Source organism: Macrobrachium nipponense, chromosome 28 (genome assembly GCF_015104395.2).
Source record: "Macrobrachium nipponense isolate FS-2020 chromosome 28, ASM1510439v2, whole genome shotgun sequence".
Taxonomy (NCBI): domain Eukaryota; kingdom Metazoa; phylum Arthropoda; class Malacostraca; order Decapoda; family Palaemonidae; genus Macrobrachium; species Macrobrachium nipponense.
The window spans coordinates 65503386-65519075 of NC_087217.1; positions in this window are offsets into that span (position 1 = coordinate 65503386).

Genomic DNA, 15690 nt, shown 5'->3' on the forward strand with positions numbered 1-15690 from the left:
CTAAAAGAAGGAAAAGGATGTAAGTTCGACAAAAAATGCAAATATATGCACCTGTAGCCATGAATCATAATCAAATAAATAACCAACCAAGTAATAAAATCCAAAATAAGAAAGAAACAAATAAAGAGAGAAATCAAGAATATCAGGTAAAAGAGAAAAGCCAAACCACCAATGAGATATGCAGAGGTGTCAGCAAAAAATTTCAAAGCATCAGCTCCGCCAAATTCTACTCAAGAGATAATAACGTATTTATTATGCAAGAGGATATTGCAGAAACGGAGAAAATTGCAGATTTAGACACAAAATGAATAATTATGATGAAGGAAGATCAAATATTATGGAAAAGTTGGATTTTTTAATGTCAGAATTTCTGGAAATGAAAAAAAGAACAACATACCAGAACAGGAAAGAGACATGGAAAATTCCTTATTACTACCAGTATTAAATAAGGAGGAGAAAAACACGCAAACCATCATAGTGATGAATGCGCAGGGTTTAGTTACAAGTAACTCAAAAAGAAAAATAGAGTACTTAGAAGAACTAACCCAAAATGAAAAGAAAATAGATATAATGAATATAAGTGAAACCACTGGTATTCCCAGAGACTGGGAATGATGATCAAATAAAAGGGTTCCAAACTTATAGATCAGATAGAAAAAATAGGAATCAAGGGGGAACCGCAATATATGGGAAAGACAAAAAACAAGGAAAAATATATGAGAAATATAGTAACTCAGAATGTGAACTAATAGCGGTAGAATTTGAATCTGAAAAATTGATGAACATAGTAATATATGACCTCCTAATACTAAAGAGTTTGACTTAATAATGAAAAATTGGATGATATATGTAGAAATCACAAGGACTGGGACTATTCTCTATCTGGTGGACATTCTACGAAAGGAAAGAACGAATAGGAGATTGTGGTTGTACTATACATATAAAAAAGAGAGTAATAGTAGTGCAGAAGATAAGAGGCAATTTGAAAAGCTATTAGATATGCTACTAGAATACAACATTCATTCAACAAATAAATCACCTGCCAACAAGAAAGGAAAATACTTTAGACCTAGTATTTGTGAACGAGATGAATTATGTTAAAGAAATAGTGTTTATAATGCGAATATTTCAGACCATAATGTCATAGAATTAACAGTTCATCCAAAGCAAGTGAAAAATAGAAGATGAAGCAAGAAATGAAAAAGTGGAAGGATATGGAAAATACAACTCCACAGTAAAAATATAAAAATGGTCAGAAATTAATGAAGAATTAAACAAAGATTGGGATAACATTTTCGTAAGTGATGACATAAGGGTAAATACGGAGATATTATATAAAAATATTGGAGAAAATAGTGGAAAAATATATACGAAGAAGAAAAGTAAACATCATTCATGCATACAAGAGACAGAAGGATCTTGTTCCAGAAAATAGAAAGTGGAAAAAAGGTCTTGCAAAAGAAAAAAATGCATGGAAAGTTATAGAACTAAAAAGTAAGATAGAAAATGCAGAACAAAAGATTATACAATCAAAAGAAAAATGGAAAAACGGGACTTGGAAGAAAAAAATCCCACTATTAAAATATCAAGCAAAACCCCAAGCTATTATACTCATATGCGAAGAAGATGAATAAAAGAAGAATAGAAATAGGCCCTCTGAGAATTGAAGGAGATTAACGAATGAAAAAAAGGAAAACAATTTGCAACATACTGGCAGAACGATATAAGAGAGAATTCACCCCTAGAATAGATAATGAAGATAATGATATAGAAGTAAGGGATGAAAATAGTGAATATTTAGCTGACATAGATATTAATGAAGCTGATATTGTGCAGGCTATTAATGAAATTAAAAATGGAGCTGCTGCAGGGCCTGATGGAATTTCCTGCTATTTTGTTAAAGAAAGTAGTTCATTCTATCGCAAAGCCACTTGCAATATTATTAAGACAAAGTGTAGATACAGGTAAGATTTATGATGAGCACAAATTAGCATATATTACCCCTACTTTCAAAAGTGGATCAAGACTAGAGGCAAGTAATTATAGCCTGTGAGTCTAACATCACATATTATGAAAGTGTATGAAAGGGTAATGAAGAAAAATATTATGAAACATTTAATAAAAAATAATTTGTTTAATAAAGGACAACATGGTTTCGTACCCGAAAAAGTACACAAACCCAAACTGTTAGTCCACCGTGAGAACATATTCAAAAATATGAAAAGTGGAAATGAAACAGATGTGGTTTATTTAGACTTTGCAAAAGCTTTTGATAAAGTAGACCATAATATATTAGCGAAGAAAATTAGAAAACACAATATCGTGGAATAAAGTAGGAAGATGGTTAAAAGAATTTTTACACAACAGAAAACAGATAGTTATTGCAAACGACGAGAAAATCGGATGAAGTCAAGGTAATATCCGGTGTCCGCAAGGTACGGTGTTAGCTGCAATACTGTTGTTATTATGATTGAAGACATAGACAATAATGTGAAGGATTCGGTCAGTGAGTAGTTTCGCAGATGACACAAGAATAAGTAGAGAAATTTACTTGTGATGAAGATAGGAACGCTCTACAAAGAGACCTTAACAAAGTATATGATTGGGCAGAGGTAAATAGGATGGTATTTAACTCTGATAATTTGAATCAATAAATTATGGAGACAGAGAAAGAAAGCTATATGCATATAAGGGACCTAATAATGAGGACCATCACAAAATAAAGGAAGCAGTTAAAGACCTTGGTGTGATGATGAATAGGAACATGTTATGCAATGATCAAATAGCAACTCTGTGGCAAAATGTAAAGCAAAAAGGGAAAGTTGTTACGGCACTTCAAACAAGAAAAGCTGAACACAGGATCATGCTTTATAAAACATATGTTCGTAGTCCACTTGAATATTGCAATATGATATGGTACCCACAACTATCAAAAAGGATATTGCACAAATAGAGAGTGTACAAAGGTCCTTTACAGCTAGAATAGAAGAAGTTAAGGACCTAGACTACTGGGAAAGACTACAATTCTTAAAATTATATAGTCTAGAAAGGAGAAGAGAACGCTACATGATAATTCAGGCATGGAAAACAGATAGAAGGAATAGCAGAAAATATCATGGAACTAAAAATATCAGAAAGAGCAAGCCAGAGGTAGATTAATAGTGCCCAAAACTATACCATGGAAAAATAAGGAAAGCACACAGGACATTAATCCACTACGCACCAGCATCGATAAGCAGCGTCTATCAATGCGTTGCCAGCTCATCTGAGGAATATATCAGGAGTGAGCGTAGATGTGTTTAAGAATAAGCTCGACAAATATCTAAACTGCATCCCAGACCATCCAAGATTGGAAGATGCAAAATATAACCGGAAGATGTACTAGCAACTCTCTGGTAGACATTAGGAGGTGCCTCACACTGAGGGACCTGGGGCAAACCGAACAAGATGTAAAAGGTAAAGGTAAGGTCTCTCTCTCTCTCTCTCTCTCTCGGACATACATCCCCACAGGCGCATTAAGATGCTAATCCTTACTCTCTCCTATCTCTCGTAGTCTTTTACATATATTTGATGAGTCTCTCTCTCTCTCTCTCTCTCTCTCTCTCTCTCTCTCTCTCTCACATGTATAATAATGTTAATGCTAAATATATCTTTTTTACCAGTATTTTTCATGTATTTGGTAACTTCTCTTTCTTTCTCTCTCTCTCTCTCCCTTTCTCTCTCTCTCTCCCTCTCTCTCTCTCTCTCTCTCTCTCTCATAATTAAAATTTTTATTTTAAAATGCTAGATATTCTCTCTCTCTCTCTCTCTCTCTCCTCTCTCTCTCTCTCTCTCTCCCTCATAATAATTTTAATGCTAGATATTCTCTCTCTCTCGTCTCTCTCTCTCTCTCTCTCTCTCCTCCTCTTCATAATAATTTTAATGCTAGATATTCTCTCTCTCTCTCTCTCTCTCTCTCTCTCTCTCTCTCTCTCTCTCTCTCTCTCTCCCCGCGTTTAAATCGCCAGTGGTGAAATTTTTCTTTCTCAGGTGAAATTAATCATCCAAAGAGGCAATTAGTTCTGGCCTCGAGACACATCGGTCGTTTGTCAAAAGCCGAATACTTTCTTTTCCTTCGTCTCGAATACCTAGCAGACATTTTAAAAGGGAATCTTTTTTTTTTCCTTTCTTTACCATGACTAAAAATCAGAAAGAAAAAGTGTCAAGCAAAAGAACACACGTACAGTATTTATGGATACTGTCACGAGAGACATTATATATATATATATATTATATATATATATATATATATATATATAATATAATATACGTATATATATATAATATTTATATATATACATATGTGTGTGTTTATGAATATAATGCATATCTTTATATATCTACATATACGCACACACATATAGGTATGTATATATATATATATATATATATATATATATATATATATATATATATATATATATATATATATATATATATATGTTATTTATACACATATATAATATGTATATATAATTACACCCACATACACGCACACACACAGATATATATATAATATATATATATATATATATATATATATATATATATATATTTATATATATATATATATATATCTATATATATATATATATATCCTATACATACATACATACATACATACATACGTAGTACATAATGTTAGGATGCTCACTCACCAACGAGAGGTGAGAATCATGATCGATCCCCGATCGAGTTTAAGAACGTTCGGCACGTTCTTTCAGATCCTACTGTGCAATTGTAAACCTGGGCAGTGAATGGATGTACTCGATTGTTTTTAGATTGTCGTTGGCTGCAAGTTGGAGAAGGGCATGAGTCTGGTAACGTCATCCCCAAAAAACTGCCTGAGGACTCGAAGTCTTACGCACCCTGAGGCCTAGACCAATTTAAGAAGGTTTGTTTGACCAATTTAAGAGGGTTTGTTTAAAATCATTGTAAAATCAAATTTATTCCCATATTACAACATATAAAAGTAATAAGAATTAAAGGAAAAATTAAAAGAAAATTATTCACTCGCAAGTCCTGCAATAGACTGCCAAGCATTTCGCTCGAGATAACTTGTGAAAAAAAAAAAAAAAACTGTCCCTATGGAGGAATTACTGGTCCGTCATAACATACACGACCTTATATCTCTCGGATAAATGACTTACGATGGAAGGTGTCCTGAAATTAGAAATTAAGGGAGAGAGAGAGAGAGAGAGAGAGAGAGAGAGAGAGAGAGAGAGAGAGAGAGAGAGACTAATACATAATCTTTCGCGCGTGTTTATCCGATTGTTTTGAAACGAAAAAGAGCTGTTTTCTGTTTAATTAGATTAAATTCAGTACAATGAAAGATTTATATACTCTAATATCATGTATCCTATACGGGCTTATGTATTAGTTGATAGTTGTGGGTCGCAACTAGGGTGAAAAAGGATACGGGAACACTTACATTCATACAAACATACATACATACATACATACCTAGATGCATACATATATATTACATATATATATATTGTGTGTGTGTACATATATGTATATGATTTTATTACTTAATTTACAAATTCTGAAAAATAAATACACACATTCATACATGCAGACAAGAGCAGGGTACACAGAGTACAGACAACAGGTTAATTAAAAAGCTGTACTAATTAGCATTAATGCTACATTTATACACCTAACGCTCTCTCTCTCCATTTCTAAAAAGAAATCGAACTTGCAAAACACATAATTAAACCCTGAAAAAAAGCATCAAATATTTCTGTTAATACAATAAGACATTCTCCTCTATCTTTACTGGGATGCTATCTGTCAGAGGCCAGTTCTAAACTGAATTTTTAATTAGGAAGATTGTTTGGTTCAGATTAAGCCGGCCTTATGCCGTCATTGCCCCTTGTCGTCAGGCGGCCTGGAAGTGTGGTATGAAGTGATAGGCCTAGTGTGGCCCTCTAAATTCTGACTAACCAACAGAGACGTTATTCAGGTTATCAAAACGACGACAAACCTCCCTACTTTGGAATCACTTTTCACCGGAAATCAATACCTTATTTGAAAAATCGACCACTGAATATTAATGACTTTACAAATTACGATTACCATGTTGAATGTTGTAAGCATAGATCATGACAAACATAGATAACAACGTACGGAATAAAATAAGGTAAACAATATAGTCTTCTCGTGAAGGTACGAAAAGATCGACTGTGTGAAAATTGGTCGGTCGAAATTTATATTTTCATGGACAGATGACCTCAGTTGGCTGTGAAATTTAAAATCTCTCTCTCTCTCTCTCTCTCTCTCTCTCTCTCTCTCTCTCTCTCTCTCTCATTGAAACACTGGATTGTTGAAACGAAAGTCACCGTAATTTTTCTCTCAGTAATTGAAACTTCTCTCTCTCTCTCTCTCTCTCTCTCTCTCTCTCTCTCTCTCTCTCTCTCTCTCTCTCTCCTTTTGTAATATGTAGATCTTTGAGTTTTCCATATCACAACTTGCATCTCTCAATGAAAATAAATGAAAAAGATACTTTTGCTTACTGTGAATTCCTGATACACTCTAATGGCAGTATATGGATTTTTCTTTATGAGAAGCTAAATGGTTCTGATTGGCAAGCCATTGACAATCAAATTTCTGAGGATAATGTCTTGAATTTAATGAGTTGCTTTCAAGAACATGTATACATACGGAAAATCATACTAATGAGGATACGCACGTATGCACACACATCTATATACACACGTGTACATATATATATATATGTGTGTGTGTGTGTGTGTGTGTGTGTGTGTACTCTTCTTATGTATGTATGCAGTTACACCTCATGTCTCTTATCCAAAAAAAAACATACTTAACATACTTACATGCATAACTATTCAAGCAACTGAGCAGTAAAGCAATAAATAAATTAAATGTCCACACATCCATTCCTAAACACACATCCTGTGTATAAAATTGGCACTTGAGCATTTGGAACCCTTACGTAAATCACAGCCCTTCTACACGACTTCTGCCTGTTACCAAATGTTACCGAGCTTTCTTCTTGCATAAATTTGCTAGCGCCCTCGCCCCACCCCACCCCGTAACACCAACCACCTCTCCCTGCCCTATAAAGGCCTTCCATGGCACACGTCTTCGCCAGTCTACCACCTCAGAAAAAAAAATACCCAAAAAATATTCGCTCCCCAAAGGAAAGTCATTTCTGCCTCAACTATAACGGCCGATTTACTGACCAAGAGGAATAAAGAGAAAGAGAAGGAGAAAGTTTAAGAAAGGGGAGGAGAGGGGAATGGAGGCAAAGGGGAATGAAAAAGGAAAACAAAGGGAAAAGAGGAAGGTAGTAGCAGAAGGGTAAGAAGAAAAGAGAGAAGAAGGAGGTGAAGGAGAAATGAAAGAGACGGGATAAGATAGAATGCTGAAAAGACGAAGCAAGAACATGGAAGAAAAGAGGGAAACGAGAAAGATGAAAGTAAAGGGAAAGTTAAAGAGGAAAAAGGGAGATAAGAAAGAAGACTAGATTTGTTGACGAAACTCAGGCGGTCAAGCCAAGCACTGGGGCAATGTCTACCATTAAGTGATGAAGACAGGGAAATGTTAGTGTGGTTGGAGAGTAAGGTGAAGAGATCCAGAAAACAAAGGAGATGATGAAGTAGAAAGATCTAAAGGTGCAATTGGGAGAAAACCCTCCAGTTAGAGAGGTTGGTTGGCAAGACTGAAGTCAGGAAGTGGAAATGGAGATCAGGTTGAAGGACGCTGCTGCAAGCATCCTTTGGTAATGCCTACAGTGCACTGCATGAGGTTCATGGACAGCACTACCCTTCCTATGGGTGTAGGAAGAGTGGAGAAACGAAGGAAAGAAAGGTCTGTTAGAGGAAAAAGAAAGAGAGAGAGAGAGAGAAGAGGTGTGAAGTGAAGGGAAGAAGAAGAGGGCGAGAGATTCTGCAGAGAAAGAAAGCAAAAAATGACTGTCATCTCGCCTCATTTACTTGCGGTTCTCCTTCGGAGCAGGTGCTTCCCAAAGCACTTTTACAGGAGAGGAGGCAAGCAAAGCAGGCAAATGCGGCTGTAATGCTTTCTATCTCCGCTGCTTTTTTTTTTTTTTTTTTTTTGTATGCGCTTGCTAGTATGCTTTCTTGCTTGCTTGGCTTCTGTCTACCCGTGATGACAAGCAATTTTTTCAGGCTGGTGAACGACCTGGTCGAAACACTCTACCTTTATGTCTTTGTTGCTCCATAACGTTAGTTTGTCTTTTAGAGGAAACTCTCTCTCTCTCTCTCTCTCTCTCTCTCTCTCTCTCTCTCTCTCTCTCACATCATCTCACACACACACACACACACACAATAATTTGACAACAAATCTTTGCTAATCTCGATTATGCGTTGTTTTTGTTTCCAAATTAATTGAAAAAATCACAGGAATTCCCTATAGTCTATTCTTTGTCAGGTTCACCATCTCTCCATAAAAAAAATAATTTAACAAAAAAAAACATGAATAAATTGTAAGAAAATCACTTCAATCTGTCCATTGCAAACTATATTTAGGTTTTTGTGATTCAACCATAATGTTGTTTTCACTACTGTGTGTTCGTTATTTTATTTTTTTATTTCTTTTTTTTTTGTTGTTAATTATATGTGTTGTCACGGATGGAATGACCTTAACTCAACACACTTCAAAATTGTGATATATTGTAGGTGGTTAAATATTCCTCTTAAAAATACCAGCCATTAAAGTCATTGCAAGCATTACTGTTATTTATAAAAGCGGCACAAAAGGAAATTATTATTATTATTATTATTATTATTATTATTATTATTATTATTATTATTATTACCTAAGAAGAGACAATACTAGAAAATACTAAAATGGGAATAAACAGTAATCTACAATAAAACTAAAACACGGCACGATATTTTCTACTGAACCTACAACAATGGATAAGTGAACGTTCAATAATGTTTAATTGATAGTGATAACTTCACTAAAATAAACATTTACGTACCTGATCCCCACACACACACACACACATATATATAATATATATATATATATATATATATATATATATATATAATATTATATATGTATATATATATATTATATATGTGTGTGTGTGTGTGTGTCCGTGTGCGTATACAAATACACACAATATATATATATATATATATATATATATATATATATATAATATATATATATATATATATACTTTACGGTCAAGTCCCAGTATTGGGAATAAAGTTCATTAGCGCAACGATGAAACATCATAAACTGAAGCAAAAGACCATAGTTTAAAATAAGAAATTATCATAAAATATTAAGTAAAAAAGACAGAAAGCATAATAAAAAAATAAAAAAATTAAATTAAAAAGATCAGATTCCGTATTCAGGGTTACGGTGTGAAGGCTTTTATATTCTAATGCATAAAGAACGTTTCCAATAGATGACCAAACTGGTCGATCAATGCGAAGCGAATATTCTAAAAACAGTCATCGAGTGCAGCGTGATGAATCGCTCACCAACAGCTGTGAAAACCAGCGAAATTCACTGGACGTTTGAAAGCTTTTGTTATTGATGGTATTATCGAGATGGCAGATGACGACGATTTGCTTCAAGTGTTATTGATTGATTTTCTTTTATTTTGATACGGTAAATTTTTGAGTTGTGCAACTCTACGCAAGGTTCTTGCACTTTTTACCTAGATCTAAAATGCTGTTCCACTGGTATAGTGGTTAGTGTCGTGGCTGGTCACTCAGATGTCGCCTGTTCGCGTCACTCCCGGGGCGACCAAAAATCATGATCACATATTGTTGCAGACCTTACCTTACCTTACCTTACAGTTCGTTCGGGTTGCCCCAGGTCCCTCAGTGTGAGGCGCCTCTAATGTCTACCAGAGAGTTGCTAGTACATCTTCCGGTATGTTGCATCTTCCAATCTTGGATGGTCTGGGATGCAGTTTAGATATTTGTCGAGCTTATTCTTAAACACATCTACGCTCACTCCTGATATATTCCTCAGATGAGCTGGCAACGCATTGAATAGACGCTGCATTATCGATGCTGGTGCGTAGTGGGATTAATGTTCTGTGTGCTTTCCTTATTTTTTCCTGGTATAGTTTTGGGCACTATTAATCTACCTCTGTTTGCTCTTTCTGATATTTTTAGTTCCATGATATTTTCTGTTATTCCTTCTATCTGTTTCCATGCCTGAATTATCATGTAGCGTTCTCTTCTCCTTTCTAGACTATATAATTTTAAGGATTGTAGTCTTTCCCAGTAGTCTAGGTCCTTAACTTCTTCTATTCTAGCTGTAAAGGACCTTTGTAAACTCTCTATTTGTGCAATATCCTTTTGATAGTGTGGGTACCATATCATATTGCAATATTCAAGTGGACTACGAACATATGTTTTATAAAGCATAATCATGTGTTCAGCTTTTCTTGTTTTGAAGTGCCGTAACAACATTCCCATTTTTGCTTTACATTTTTGCCAACAGAATGGCTATTTGATCATTGCATAACATGTTTCTATTCATCATCACACCAAGGTCTTTAACTGCTTCCTTATTTGTGATTGTCTCATTATTAGGTCCCCTATATGCATATAGCTTTCCTTCTCTGTCTCCATAATTTATTGATTCAAATTTATCAGAGTTAAATACCATCCTATTTACCTCTGCCCAATCATATACTTTGTTAAGGTCTCTTTGTAGAGCGTTCCTATCTTCATCACAAGTAATTTCTCTACTTATTCTTGTGTCATCAGCGAAACTACTCACTACCGAATCCTTAACATTACTGTCTATGTCTTCAATCATAATAACAAACAATATTGCAGCTAGCACCGTACCTTGTGGCACACCGGATATTACCTTGGTTTCATCCGATTTCTCATCGTTTGCAATAACTATCTGTTTTCTGTTGTGTAAAAATTCTTTTAACCATCTTCCTACTTTATCTACGATATTGTGTTTTCTAATTTTCTTTGCTAATATATTATGGTCTACTTTGTCAAAAGCTTTGCAAAGTCTAGATAAACCACATCTGTTCATTCCGCTTTTCATATTTTTGTATATGTTCTCACGGTGGACTAACAGTTGGGTTTGTACTTTTTCCGGGTACGAAACTCGTGTTGTCCTATAATTAAACAAATTATTTTTATTAAATGTTTTCATAAGTGTTTTTCGTCATTACCCTTTCATACACTTTCATAATATGTGATGTTAGACTCACAGGCCTATAATTACTTGCCTCTAGTCCTTGATCCACTTTTGAAAGAGGTAGGGGTGATATATGCTAATTTGTGCTCATCATAAATCTTGCCTGTATCTACACTTTGTCTTAATAATATTGCAAGTGCTTTGCGATAGAATGAACTACTTTCTTTAACAAAATAGCAGGGACTCCCATCCGGCCCATTCGCAGCAGCTCCATTTTTAATTTCATTAATTTGCTGCACAATATCAGCTTCATTAATTTCTTGTCAGCTAAATATTCACTATTTTCGTCCCTTACTTCTATATCATTATCTTCATTATTTATTCTAGGGGTGAATTCTCTCTTATATCGTTCTGCCAGTATGTTGCAAATTTCCTTTTTTTCATTCGTTAATCTCCCTTCAATTCTCAGAGGGCCTATTTCTATTCTTCTTTTATTCATCTTCTTCGCATATGAGTATAATAGTTTGGGGTTTTGCTTGATATTTAATAGGGTTTTTTCTTCCAAGTCCCGTTTTTCATTTTCTTTTGATTGTATAATCTTTTGTTCTGCATTTTCTATCTTGCTTTTTGGTTCTATAACTTTCCATGCATTTTTTTCTTTTGCAAGACCTTTTTTCCACTTTCTGATTTTCTGGAACAAGATCCTTCTGTCTCTTGGTATGCATGAATGATGTTTACTTTTCTTCTTCGGTATATATTTATCCACTATTTTCTCAATATATTTTTTATAATATCTCCGTATTTACCCTTATGTCATCACTTACGAAAATGTTATCCCAATCTTTGTTTAATTCTTCATTAATTTCTGACCATTTTATATTTTTACTGTAGAAGTTGTATTTTCCATATCCTTCTTACTTTTCATTTCTTGCTTATCTCTATTTTCACTTGCTTTGGAATGAACTGTTATTTCTATGACATTATGATCTGAAATACTCGCATTATAAACTATTATTTCTTTAACATAATTCTCGTTCACAAATACTAGGTCTAAAGTATTTTCCTTTCTTGTTGGCAGGTGATTTATTTGTTGAATGTTGTATTCTAGTAGCATATCTAATAGCTTTTCAAATTGCCTCTTATCTTCTGCACTACTATTACTCTCTTTTTTATATAAGTACAACCACAGTCTCCTATTCGTTCTTTCCATTCTACGAAGGAAAGTTGGAGTCACCAGATAGGAGAATAGTCCAGTCCTTGTGATTTCTACATATATCATCCAATTTTTCAATTATTAAGTCAAACTCTTTAGTATTAGGAGTCTATATATTACTATGTTCATCAATTTTTGTTTCAGATTCAAATTCTACCGCTATTAGTTCACATTCTGAGTTACTATATTTCTCATAAATTTTTCCTTGTTTTTTGTCTTTCCCATATATTGCGGTTCCCCCTTGATTCCTATTTTTTCTATCTGATCTATAAGTGTGAGGTCTGCGGTGGGAGGTTGAAACCAACAGTCTTTGGAAGCTTGAATTTCAAGTCAATGGCCCCTGTGATTTCGTGTCATCAACTGATATAATAATCTTAATAATAGGTGGAAACAAACAGTATTATATAGTCCAAATAGATTTTGCCATTAATAGGTAGTAGATCAGAGGCCGGTACCCTGTTCGTACTTATAAGAAATTATTTCTCTTAAAGTTCTTTCTTATCTATGAGTGAAAACTTTCACAGAGTCAAAATGGGCTTAATAAGAATGGATCTTTTCACGTTAATTATTCTTTGTGACACATTTCGTGGACAAATTTTATATGTAAGTCTAATTGCCTTTTGATTAGCATTACTTATCCATTCGAACTAGAAAAAATGCAATTATTTATTCAATTATTTAATTTGCTTTATTTTTTAAAGTGACGGATCGTTAAAAAACGAACGCATTAAAGATAACATATATATTGTACAGCACATCCTTCGCATCAACCTCTTACATTTCACTTTCCAGTTGAATATATGACAATTAAAATGTTTCACTTCTTGCTTTAAACGCCTTTACCGAATGCTAAATTAGTTAACCGAAAGCGAACTTTCAGTCGACACATTTAGCTTATTTTGGCTACGCTCTAACCACCGCAAAGTACGCCGTCTCCAGGCTGAAAGTAAAACCATTCGTTGCAATTCAGAATAAATGCCTTACGGCTAAACAAACTTCTATATTTCTATTTCCCGTTTAACGTAATCCCTATATCAGTAGGTGCACGCATTTCCCATTTTTGAAACACGTAGCGCTTCGATCACCGTGTAATTCTTCGTTTGCAATGTAAAAATATGAAGATAAACTTACTAAAACATCAGTGTATAATAATTACTGGTATCACCCAGGAACTATTTCCCTCAGCTGGACTTGTCACTAAATATTTACCTCCGAAGATGCGAGCTGACTGTATTCCTATCGCCTTATTTACTTCGGGGAAGCGGAGGAGGGGGATGTAGGGGGAAGGGGTTAAGGCTACCTGTAGCTATCGTGGAGTCCTGTAAATCTTAGGAAACTGTAAGTTGTTCCGACTAAAAGTCTCTTGAAAGGCTGAACGAAAAATAATTATTAGGACCTGTGAATCAAGATAATAAAAGTATATATGAGCTATATCACGAAACTGAATAAAATAGTAGACAGAGAGAAGCCAGAAAAGAACAAACAGCCCACACGCTGAACAAAAGGAATAGGTGACAGGTGAGACCATGGTACCCCGTAATCAAAATTGGGTGCTTATCAATCATTCATTCTTCATTAACGGCAGGTTGTGTTATTTATAATTAGTAATCCTTCATTTGAATTATTTTTGATACAAGAATATGGGGTTATTTAAAAAAAAATAATGTGGTTTCTTTACATTCCATTTTTCAATAATAAAAAGTAGTAGTTTCATTTATTAAGTAGTTCTTACTAAATGGGGTTTGAATGACAAATGCGTTGGGTTACTTTAAGTACCCCTTTATTATCAAGGGTCGGGGGTGGTTATTCATGATCTGCCTCCCAGTGATGAAAGTTTATGATTTCATCAGCAACTGAAAACAAAAAAGTGGCCAATAGAGGCTGACAATTTTCCCCTCTCGTGCTCTGGAAATGCGTCTCATGTAACTGAGAGAGGCAAAGGCCACGAGTGTCCGCCAAGGTAAGGTTCTGTGACCCCAAGAACGAAATGGCGTGGGCTGTACTTTCACTGCTCGGAGACCAACTTTTTCCTACGACGAGAGAGGATACACACGCATGCAAGGTAAGGAGAGAGAGAGAGAGAGAACACACAGGCAAGCACTCCGGTTCACTAACCGCAATACTTTCGTCTTTTAAAACTTGTTCGTATACAATATCTGATGTACTAATGGGCTTCCATTATAACACCCACTTGGCACCTGTAGCCTACAGCGGCTTCTTATCTTACTAGCATCCTGGATAGTAAGTTTCTTCTTAATTACTTTATTGTGCAACTCTCATGTTTTTTATGAGCGCTTTATTTTAGAATTTAAAGAGGATTCTCTGCCAGAACATATCTTTGTGGTAAATTCTTCCGTGCTGTAATTTGGACTTTGTAATTGGCATCTTACTCGTTTATTTTATAACCCGGCCAATTTTGCTAGTATTTCATTCTGCAGTATTTTATTCAGAACACTATTCTTTATCAGTACTTTAATCTATAGCCTAAAATATTCTCCATAACTGTTTTATTATCATTATATCTAATCAGAGAAAAATTACATGCAAAATACAAAATGGGAATACAATAAAAATAGTAATCCTACGACAATGGAAAAATGAACATTAAAAGATGCTTAATAATGACTGATGATTTCAGTAAATTAAACATTGTGTTCTAAGGGGTCCAAAATAATAAAAAAAAATTGTTGAGAGTTCGTGAAGATGAACCCAGGGAAGGGTTCGAAAGCTTTTTGTAAAGGGTTTTAATATTATACACGAACTGCATTTCCGGCACCCACTATACACTGTATTAAGCCACTTCAGACATACAAACAAACGCACGGGCATATTTGTTAAGCCCAGAGATAACGATACATAAGGAAGCACAGTTTACTATACTAATAGATACGAATATGCTTTAAATGCCAAAATTGAAGAGCCAAATACATACTATACACATTTTGATAAAAGCAATAACTACAATGTTAATAAAGAAATGTGGATGTAAACCGACAAAGAATTAGCTCAGTCAAGAAGTATTATTTCTAGGAGGCTCTAGGTGTTCGGTTTTAATGAACAGATTAAATAAATATGTACTATATATGTATATGTATATATATATATATATATATATATATGTGTGTGTGTGTTGTGTGTGTGTGTGTGTGTGTGTGCTGTGTCGTGTGTGTGTGGTGTGTGTTTGTGTGCGTGTGTGTGTATACAAAATATATTTATTGGAGTGTATGTATAAGTAAGAATGTGCGATGTTTTTAATGTTCATAATATACATATCCATATGTAATACATAATTGATCAACAATACA